This window comes from Triticum dicoccoides, chromosome 7B, assembly GCF_002162155.2.
Source record: "Triticum dicoccoides isolate Atlit2015 ecotype Zavitan chromosome 7B, WEW_v2.0, whole genome shotgun sequence".
Taxonomy (NCBI): domain Eukaryota; kingdom Viridiplantae; phylum Streptophyta; class Magnoliopsida; order Poales; family Poaceae; genus Triticum; species Triticum dicoccoides.
This window is the reverse complement of record NC_041393.1, coordinates 595051401-595063085: the sequence shown is the minus strand read 5'-3', so window position 1 is coordinate 595063085 and position 11685 is coordinate 595051401.

Sequence of the window (11685 nt, the reverse complement as noted above, 5' to 3'; positions counted from 1 at the left end):
TGCTCTTGTGCTTCAAATGATAGTCTCCCCAACACTCAACTCTCTCTCACAGGATTTGGATTTGGTGGAAAGAAGATTTGAGTGGAAAGCAACTTGGGGAAGGCTAGAGATCAAGATTCATATGGTAGGAATGGAATATCTTGGCCTCAACACATGAGTAGGTGGTTCTCTCTCAGAAATGGTAAGTTGGAAGTGTAGGCTTGTTCTGATGGCTCTCTCCACGAATGAAGAGGAGGTGGAGGGGTATATATAGCCTCCACACAAAATCTAACCGTTACACACAATTTACCAATCTCAGTGGGACAGAATTGAGAAACTCGGTCTGAGCGATTCAGTAAACCTAGTGACTGTTAGGATTTTCGGTGGGACCAACATGCAACTCGGTAGGACCGATATAGTTAGGGTTAGGGCATAACGTAATCTCGGTGAGACCGATTACACAAACTCGGTGGGACCGATTTTGGTAATAAGCTAACCAGAGAGTTGGCCAGGTAAACTCGGTGGGACCGGTTCACTCATTTCGGTGCGACCGAAATGTTACGAAAAGGAAACAGAGAGTTTACATTGCAATCTCGGTGGGACCGATCGCTCATCTCGGCGAGACGAAACATTACAAAGGTAAATAGAGAGATTACAATCCCATCTCGATGAGACCGAGATCCCTATCGGTGAGACCGATTTGCCTAGGGTTTGTGGCAGTGGCTATGATATCAAAACTTGGTGGCGCCGGATAGAAAGAATCGGTGGGGCCGAGTTTGACTTTTGGTTTGGGTCATATGTGGATATGAGAAAGTAGTTGAGGGTTTTTTGGAGCATATCACTAAGCACTGTGGAGCAAGAAACTCATTAAGCAACACCTCATCCCTCCTTGATAGTATTAGCTTTTCCTATAGACTCAATGTGATCTTGGATCACTAAAATATAAAATGTAGAGTCTTGAGCTTTTGAGCTTGAGCCAATCCTTTTATCCTTAGTATTTTGAGGGATCCACTTTCCTCATCCATGCCATGCCATTCATTGAGCTTTTCCTGAAATGTTCATCTTGGAATGATATTAGCTCAATGAGCTATATGTTGTTAGGAATTACCAAAACCACCTAGGGATAGTTGCACTTTCATATTCCCTTCCTCCCCCTCCCACCTCGAGTTCCAACACCCAAGGGTCAATCCAGTCGCTTCGAGCTTCCAGCCATGTCCGAACACAGCCTTCAAGGCCAGTGGATGGCATCTTCTATCGCAGAGGAAGACATCTCGAAGCTCAGGGAGGCAAGATACTTGACTGCAGAGATCTACCACAGGCTTCATGCTCAAGGGCTGGTTATTCCCACTCCCAGTTCCAATGAGAGGGTCGTGTTTATCTCTCACTTCCTTTGAGGGCTTGGGTATGCACTCCATCCCTTTGTTCGAGGGGTCATGATTTATTACGGGCTGGATTTCCACGATCTAGCCCCGGACTCCTTCCTCCACATCTCGGCGTTCATCACCACATGCGAGGCCTTCTTCCGTATTTCTCCACACTTCGGCTTTTGGCTTAAGACCTTTAATGTGAAACCGAAGGTAATCGACGGGAAACAAGCGAAGTGCGGAGACGCTTCAGTAAGCAAGCTTATCAACTCCACTTGGCCAAAGGGATCATTTGCAGAATCTTCTGACTTATGGCAGCGGGAGTGGTTTTACGTCATCGAACCCCGCCGTACAAAGCGGGTAGCCGCTCCTGCATTTTGGTCCGGCCCTCCGCCACAGCTCCCGTCGTGGATCAACAAGGGGCTGGACTGGGGATCTACAGATGAAGTGCGGACATTGCAAATCCGCATTCGGAACCTTATTGAGAAGGACACCGGTCTCATCGATGTAATCCAAGTAATGTTAGTCCGCCGGATCCTACCCTGTCAGCGACGCCCTCTCCGTATGTGGGAATTTAATCCGGAAGGTCCACAGACTCTTCAGCACTTCTCCGGCACAATGTCAGGGAGATGTGGAAGTTGTTCTTTGGCGCACGGAAACAGTGGCCGGATACTACAGAAGACATCGGTCTTGACTGCAACCATTCGAATACTCTGGGTACTCAACCCCCGAACACGATTTAGAAACATGTTCATGATAATGTACTGATAAAACTCTATCTAGCCAGGGCTGGCTAAATAAAGCGGAAAGAATCATTTGTTCAGCTCCACTTCCCGAAGATACTGCCGATCTGTTATCAACAAGGATGTTGGCTCCGGTGCCATATCAGGCGTCGGCGGGGGAAGATAAGGAGGAGGACGAAAAGGCCCAAGGTGGCTCCCATTCTAGAAGCACACCAGGCAATTTGTCCGGGGAGATTGGAATTTCCACTTCCATACGTGGAAGGGAAGGGCGAACTGACATCCCTCCTCCCCATGGGAAGAAAAGGGCCACTTCCGAAGACTCAAAAAGAGAAGCATGTAAGCGGGGGAAGGTATCCCAGTCAGGGGGTGATATTGACACGCAGTCACCCCACAAAGATAGGCCCTCGGCCGCATCGTAAGTGAATTCGGGTGTTTTAAACATGTCCCGTTCTTTGCCGGCTATAAGGGTAATGTTTTAAACTCATGTTTGCAGTCCGGCCCGCGGCCCTCCTCAACAGTCCTCCTCTTCGGGGATCTACTTCTGGAGATGATGGAGAGTGAGACGCCTCCAATGGTCACCCTTCCTGATAAGGCAGACGACGCCGAGGTATCATCCCGGAGGATCCTTCCCGATCTACAAGTGGTGCAATGGACAATGAGGACCGAGGCCAAAGGTAATACTTCTGCTGCCCAGGGACCGGGCTGTGCAGCCCCTATAGGGAACAACAAAAGTCCCGGACTATCAGATGTCCAAGGGACGCCAGATGCATTAATGGACATTTTGCAACATGCCTCCGTCTCAGAGGAACATCATACCTTAATGGGTATGGTGTTAGAAAGAGTTCAGTCCACAAAAAGCAGATTGAATGAAGCCTTTTCTAGCCTACTAAGAGTCTTCGAAGTACGTAGTGTAATTTCAATTATGTTGTAAGCGCGAAACGCACCTGTGTATAGATAGTAGCCCCTAAGACTCTAGTTGACATCCAAAGGAATGCGGTCGGATCAAAAATAGGTAGCCAGGAAATGATATGGTTATTTGAAACACAGGTTGTTACATCCGTGGGGACTGCCCAAGCTATCGAGGTAGCACATTTGAAGCAAAAAGTTAATGTGGCAGATGATGATATCACGCTTATGAACAGGTGCCTTGACGACGCGCAAGGTATGTCTCTAGGGCACTCAATACATGCTAGTATTGTGAAATGAGCGTTATCATGGTGGGCGCACGGTAGATGTCAAGGGATGGCTAAAGAGAGGAGGAGGCTCGAGGGCGCTGGTGGGCTCCAGAGGCGAGGTTGGCATGAGCAGGCACGGGATGCCGGACATACCCAGATTCGGGGCTCTTCAGAGAGATAGTACCCCTAGTCCTGCCGAGTGTAGTTGGATGTTCCATAGCACAATGTTGCTCCTGGAGCTATATGGGGGAGGAAGGAAGTTGGCCAAGGCTTGGGCTGCTCCTTCTCTCTGGTGTTGCTTTTGTGGCTAGTTCTATGCTTACTTGCCTTTCTCTTGTTACCTTTCTCGTATCATACCACATGCCCCTGTATGTGTGGGCTCTTGGGGAGTTTTACAGACCAACCCCCCAGGGATACAGTGGTAATGTTAGAAGTCAGTGGGTCCGTATTGTCGGTGTCCGGGATCCCGGGCTGGGTCCCGCTGAGGGCTTGTGGTTCACCGGGTTCCCCTAGGTGCGGGCCCCGCGTGCCTAGGGGGACTGTGCGCCATCTTGTCGATCGTCAGGGCGTGGCCGAGTCGAGTCATGTACAATGGCTCTCCGTCAGGTTGCCGCTTGCTGTCGTCAGCGGTGAGGGCGGGGGCACTATAGCCACGCCGGCCCTGGTCAGCGAGTAGGTGAAGGGCACTGTTGCCACGCTCCGACTGACCTGGGGCACGGCGGGGCACTGTTGCCTTGGTCATCGCTGATTGAGGACTCGTCCCATCGTATGGCTTGGATGGGACGGGAGCTGTCCCGTCGCCGGATTGCAGAGCACGCCACGGGTGGAGCTGGCTTGTTGAGGAAGCTTTGGTTGTGCCGGGTTCGGCTGTCTTGCGCCAGTTGTTGAGGCCGAGTCGACGCGTCTTGCCGGGTCGGAGAATCTGGCCGGGTCGTGGTGCTTGGCCGGGTCGAGCGACCCGGCCAAGCGCGTGCCGGTTTGAGGGGCGGTGCCAGCCCTGTTGTTTTTGAAGAGGATCCGGGTTCCGTTGCCTGCCTGGGGTTCATCCCCCCGACAGTAGTCCCCGAAGCTGTGAAGGTCCGCCGTCTTCGGATGAGTGGGCCTTCGCAGTTTCCCCCTTAAGCAAGGAGGATTCTGCGAGCGTCGGGTCCGGCAACACCCACTGTGTGCCGGTTTTCTCGGAAGCCGGATCGGGTTTTCTCGGAAACCAGATCGCGGTACACTGGCCGTGGCGGGAACCGAGGAGTCCGTTGAATCTTGGGAAAGTCCCTCGGGCTTCGTGCGGGCGCCATGTGGTGCCCGGAAGTCGGAGGGGCCTGACAGGCCACGCGCGTGGCGGGACTGGGCGACGGGATGGGGCCCCCCGCTACACGCCCTTGGCCTACGCGCACGGATTTATTGCGGCGTCCGTCGGCCGGTTGCTCTTCCCCGGGCAGTTATTGCGCGTGTACGTGCACACTTATTGCAGGGTAGTGGAATGGGTGCGTGCAGACGATCCCACTCCCCCACGTTCGAACTAAGGGTTATAAATTGAGGGGGGCAAGGGGGCGGTGGACATCATTCTCGCTTGCACCCTCCTGTCCCCCTGCTCTTGCTCTGCTCTACGCAACCAATGCATAGTTGCGCCCGCTGCCCCAAGCAGAACTCCTCCATCGTCCATCTTCTTTCTCCTTCCCCTTCTTCTCTCCATGGCGCTGCCGTCAGGCTCCTGGATGGGTTCGAATGTTACCACTGAAGACATGCATCGCCCAACTTCGAGCGTCGCGGCGCCTGCCGCGGGAGACGGACATCGGCGTCCGCCTGCCGCGCGGCGAGCAGAGGCCTCGGCCCGAGGAGTAGGAGCGCGTGGTCTTCCTCACGCACTTCGAGCACGGGTTCCGGCTGCCGGTGAGCACCTTCTTCCGCTCGTTCTGGAGTTCTTTGGGATCCAGCCGCATCATCTTGGTGCCGGCGCCATTGTCCAGCTCTCCGGCTTCGTCACCCTTTGCGAGGGGTACCTGGGGGTTGAGCCCACGATCGACCTCTGGGCACGCTTCTTCTTCTTGAAGCAGCAGGGCCCATCGGCCGAGGAGTTCGCCGACTGCGGCGCCGCCATCATCTCGAAGCGGTCGGGGGAGGATTTCCCCAAGATTCCGCTGGAGGATTCTGCCAAGAAGTGGCAGAACTCCTTCTTCTACGTCTGCAACCTTGGTGCAGATCGCATTAATCTTCCGGCCTTCGCCATCGCAGGAGATTGTCAATCTCTGTGAGTGGGTGACAGTGATGAGGACGCATGAGGGGCTCACCAGCACCGACCTCCTCGCCGTGTTCATCATGCGTCGAGTCCTTCCGCTTCAGAGGCGCTCCTACCTCATCGGCGAAATGGTCGGCCTTCAAGACCCCAACCGCATGGGGTCGACGCAGCTGTCTGCGGAGCAGATTGCGTGCGGCGTGAACGACATCTCCAAGGCCAACCTTGGAGAGGACTGGCGGTTCGGCATCGCGCCGTATAGCAAGTCGAACCCGGCGCCACAGGCGAGTGTCTGGTCGTCTTACTTTGCTGTTGCGCACCTTCTCATCCATCCGGACGCGGCGCGGGAGGTGCTTCTGAATGCGATCCGGCATCCTTACGCCCAGGCTCCGTCTCAGGTGGCGCCGGTGGCACAAGGGGAGCCCGCGGCGCACGGCGGGGAGGAGGTGGCCGAGTATGATGCCGGCGCTGGGCGTCGCGCGGGTAAGTCTTGTGTTTTTCTTCATGTGTCTTGAATTGCTAAACGTGGCATGGTGCGAGCGATGCTAACGCCGGTTGTTGTTGCAGCGGCGTTGGGCGGGGGAGGCAACGACTCATACGTCTCCAATGTATCCATAATTTATGAAGCATTCATGCTATTTTATTATCTGTTTTGAATGATTACGGGCTTTATTATACACTTTTATATTACTTTTGGGACTAACCTACTAACCGGAGGCCCAGCCCATATTGCTGTTTTATTGCCTGTTTCAGTATTTCGAAGAAAAGGAATATCAAACGGAGTCCAAACGGAATGAAAACTTTGGGAGCGTGATTTTTGGAAAGGATATGATCCGGGAGACTTAGAGTTCAAGCCAGGGAAGGCTCGACGAAACCAGGAGAAAGGAGGGCACGCCCACCCCCTGGGCGCGCCCCCTTGTCTCCTGGGCCCCTCGAGGCTCCCCAGAGCGACTTTCGCCTATATAAGTCCATGTACCCTAAAGACATCGAAGGAGAAGATAGATCGGGAGTTCCGCCGCCGCAAGCCTCTGTAGCCAACAAAAACCTCTCGGGAACCCGTTCCGGCACCCTGCCGGAGGGAGAATCCATCACCGGTGGCCATCTTCATCATCCCGGCGCTCTCCATGACGAGGAGGGAGTAGTTAACCCTCGGGGCTAAGGGTATGTACCAGTAGCTATGTGTTTGATCTCTCTCTCTCTCTCGTGTTCTCTCCATGGCACGATCTTGATGTATCGCGAGCTTTGCTATTATAGTTGGATCTTATAATGTTTCTCCCCCTCTACTCTCTTGTGATGAATTGAGTTTTCCCTTTGGATTTATCTTGTCGGATTGAGTCTTTAAGGATTTGAGAACACTTGATGTATGTCTTGTCATGCTTATCTGTGGTGACAATGGGATATTCATGTGATCCACTTGATGTATGTTTTGGTGATCAACTTGCGGGTTCCGTGACCTTGGGAATCTATGCATAGGGGTTGGCACACGTTTTCGTCTTGACTCTCCGGTAGAAACTTTGGGCCACTCTTTGAAGTACTTTGTGTTGGTTGAATAGATGAATCTGAGATTGTGTGATGCATATTGTATAATCATGCCCACGGATACTTGAGGTGACAATGGAGTATCTAGGTGATATTAGGGTTTTGGTTAATTTGTGTCTTAAGGTGTTGTTCTAGTATGAACTCTATGATAGATCGAACGGAAAGAATAGCTTCATGTTATTTTATTACGGACTCTTGAATAGATAGATCAAAAAGGATAACTTTGAGGTGGTTTCATACCCTACCATAATCTCTTTGTTTGTTCTCCGCTATTAGTTGCTTTGGAGTGACTCTTTGTTGCATGTTGAGGGATAGTTATATGATCCAATTATGTTATTATTGTTGAGAGAACTTGCACTATTGAAAGTATGAACCCTATGCCTTGTTTCCTACCATTGCAATACCGTTTCCGCTCACTTTTATCATTAGTTACCTTGCTGTTTTTATAATTTCAGATTACAAATACCTTTATCTACTATCCATATTGCACTTGTATCACCATCTCTTCGGCGAACTAGTGCACCTATACAGTTTACCATTGTATTGGGTGTGTTGGGGACACAAGAGCCTCTTCATTATTTGGTTGCAGGGTTGTTTGAGAGAGACCATCTTCATCCTACGCCTCCCACGGATTGATAAACCTTAGTTCATCCACTTGAGGTAAATTTGCTACTGTCCTACAAACCTCTGCACTTGGAGGCCCAACAACATCTACAAGAATAAGGTTGTGTAGTAGACATCAAGCTCTTTTCTGGCGCCGTTGTCGGGGAGGTGAGTTCTTGAAGGTATATATTTAGATCTTGCAATATACTCTTTTTGTTTCTTGTTTTATCACTAGTTTAATCTATAAAATAAAACTACAAAAAATGGATTTGAGTTTGTCTCATACGCTTCATCCTTTTAATATCTTTCGTTAGTATGATGAAAAGGAAAATTGTGCTCAAGTGCTAGAAGAAGAATTACATAGAATGCTTGGCATGAAATATGTGAATGATGAGCATGATTGCAATATTGTTAGTATGAACTCCTTGAATATCCATGATGCTAATGATATGCAAAGCCACAATCTTGGGGATGCTATGTTTGATGAAGATGGTATTTTTTGTCCCCCAAGTTTTGATGAGCAAATTTATTATGATGAAAGCATGCCTCCTATTTATGATGATTATATTGATGAAAGTGGGTTTGGAAGAGTGTCAACTTTAGGAAGTAGTGATCCCACTATTTTGGAGGATGTTTAATCTTATTGTGATGAACATGAAAGTGGATTTGGAAGAGTGTCAACTTTATTTAGTGATGATTCCAATATTTAGGAAGAGGTTCCAATTGATTATGAGAACAAAGTTGTTATCTATGATGATTATTGTGATGACTTGTATTCTATTAAGAATAATGATAACCATGAAACTTGTCATCATGATTTTTGTTTTCAATTGTATTATGCCTCACATGATAATTATTTTGTTGAGTTTGCTCCCACTATTATTCATGAGAAGAAGTTTGCTTATGTGGAGAGTAGAAAATTTTCTATGCTTGTAGATCATGAAAAGAATGCTTTAGGTGCTGGTTATATTGTTGAATTCATTCATGATTATACTGAAATTTATTATGAGGGATTAATATATGCTTTTGGGAATTGCAATAATATCAAGTTTCCTCTCTATGTGGTGAAAATTTTGAAGTTATGCTTGTTTTGCCTTCCTATTCTAGCTGATTATTTTTCCCATAAGTTGTTTGCTCACAAAATCCCTATGCATGGGAATTGGGTTAGACTTAAATGTGCTAGTCATATTATTCATGATGCTCTCTTTAAGCTTCATTTCTTATCTTTTATGTGAGCATCATTTCATCATGCCTAGCTAGAGGGGCGTTAAACGATAGCGCTTGTTGGCAGGCAACCCAATGTTATTTTTGTTTCTTACTTTTTGTTCCTGTTTAGTAATAAATTATTCATATAGCCTATGGTTAGATGTTATTTTATGTTTTATTTGGTATTTTTGCCAAGTATAACCTTTGGGAAGACTTGGGTGAAGTCTTCATGATCTTGCTGTAAAAAACAGAAACTTTAGCACTCACAAGATTAGCTGCCATTTTTTACTGGAGAGTGATTTTAGGTTGATTCTTTTTGCAGATGATTAATAGACAAATTCTTCAGGTCCACCAGTTTACTTCAGAATTCTTTGAGTTCCATAAGTATACGTTTTATACATATTACTACAGACTGTTCTATTTTTGACAGATTCTGTTTTCTATGTGTTATTTGCTTATTTTGATGAATCTATGAGTAGTATCGGAGGGTATGAACCATAGACAAGTTGGAATACAGTATATATTACTCCAATATGAATTTAGAATGAGTTCACAACAGTACCTAAGTGGTGATTTATTTTATTATACTACCGGAGCTTACGAGTTTTGTTTTGAGTTTCGTGTTGTGAAGTTTTCAAGTTTTGGGTAAGGATTCGATGGACTACGGAATAAGGAGTGGCAAGAGCCTAAGCTTGGGGATTCCCAAGGCACCTCAAGGTAAAATTCAAGGACAACCAAAAGCCTAAGCTTGGGGATGCCCCGGATGGCATCCCCTCTTTCGTCTTTGTTCATCGGTAACTTTACTTGGAGCTATATTTTTATTCACCACATGATATGTGTTTTGCTTGGAGCGTCATTTTATTTTGTTAGTATTTGCTTTCTGTTATTTAGAATAATGTATTGCATCTTTATTTTCAATAAAAATGTCAAGGATAGCCTTTACCATGCTTATTTTGCTAGTATACATGTTGCTGTTTGAAAACAGAAAGTTTACCGCTGTTGCAAAAATTCCCTAGAAAAGTCAGAGAATGGTATAATGTTTAATCTTTTTGAATAATGAGATCTGGTAAATATTATGCAGCTTAGTAGTTTTCTTATAATTTTTGGAGTTAAGGAAGTATGATGAATCTTGCATTCTTTACAGACTATACTGTTTTGGCAGATTGCTGTTATGTTTGAATTGCTTGCATATGTTTGCTTGTTTAACGATTCTATTTGAGGATAGGAGTATTAAATATGCAGAGACATTTAGTATGCAATGTTTAATAATAATTTTAGTGATTTGTTACAGTAGAAAATGATAAGGTTTTGCATTGGTTTATACTAACCTATCTCACGAGTTCTTGTTGAGTTTGGTGTGGATGAAGCTTTTGATAAAAAGAGAAACCATGATATGAGAGGAATTAAGGAGACACAAAAGTTCAATGCTTGGGGATGCCCAAGGCACCCCAAGACAATATTTCAAGAAGTCTCAAGCATCTAAGCTTGGGGATGCCCCGTTAGGCATCCCACCTTTCTTCTTCAACAACTATCAGTTAGTATCGGTTGAACCTAAGTTTTTGCTTCTTCACATGAGTTGTGCTATCCTTGCAATGTCATTTTATTTTGTTTTGCTAGCTGTTTGAATAAAATATCAAGATCTGAAATTCTTAAATGAGAGAGAGTCTTCACATAGTTACATAATCATTTAACTACTCATTGATCTTCACTTATATCTTTTTGGAGTAGTTTTTCATTTACTCGTGTGCTTCACTTATATCCTATGAGTAAATGGTTGAATGAGTTGAATGTCATAAATCTGAAATTATATATGTCTCATTTTCTTATCCCATGGGAAGTAGTGACTTCACATCTAAGAAGTAGAGGTAGTAAGTTTATTGAAGGTTAGCAAGCATTGTATTGGTCATTTGAACAATTCATGAAAGAATATTGAAGGAAGAGAGATTTCACATATAAATATACTATGCTAGACATCTTTTATAATTGTGAGCACTCATTAAGTATGACATGCTAAAGAGTTGATGTTGGACAAGGAAGACAACGTAATGGGTTATGTTTTCTCACATCTCAGTTAAAGTATATTGTCATGGATCATTCAAACATGTTGAGCTGGCCTTTCCCCCTCTTGCTAGCAAAATTCCTTGCACCAAGTAGAGATACTACTTGTGCTTCCAAATATACTTAAACCCAGTTTTTGCCACGAGTGTCCACCATACCTACCTATATGCAGTATTTACCTGCCGTTCCAAGTAAATTTGCATGTGCCAAACTCTAAACCTTCAAAAAATAATTTGTTTTGTATGCCCGAATCGCTCATGTAGCGACTAGGGACTGTCAGTATCTTCCTTGCTAGGTGGGTCATTCTCAAGATGAGTGGACTCCGCTCATCATGCACGATAAAAATGGCTGGTAACCAGGATGCCCAATCCCATGATCAAAAGATCACAATCAAATCAAAAATAATTGCAAAAAAAACTCCCCCAGGTTTGATGGGAGCTGGAGGCACCCGTTGTTTCGAGCAAGCCATGGATTGATGATTGTTGGTGGAGGGGGAGTAAAAACTTTTACCATTCTATTTGGGAACCGCTTATAATGTATGTAGTATGGAAGATATTGGGAACTCTTGGTTGTTATGTTGACAATGAGCTCATACCTCTCAAATTTTTTATCCCTATTTCAAAATTGAGCTCTGGCACCTCTGTAATTTCCCTGCTTCCCTCTGCGAAGGGCCTATCTTTTACTTTATGTCTTTTACTTTATGCAAGAGTCAAGGTGATCTTCACCTTTCCCTTTTTTATTTTATCCTTTGGCAAGCACCTCGTGTTGGAAAGATCCTGATATATATA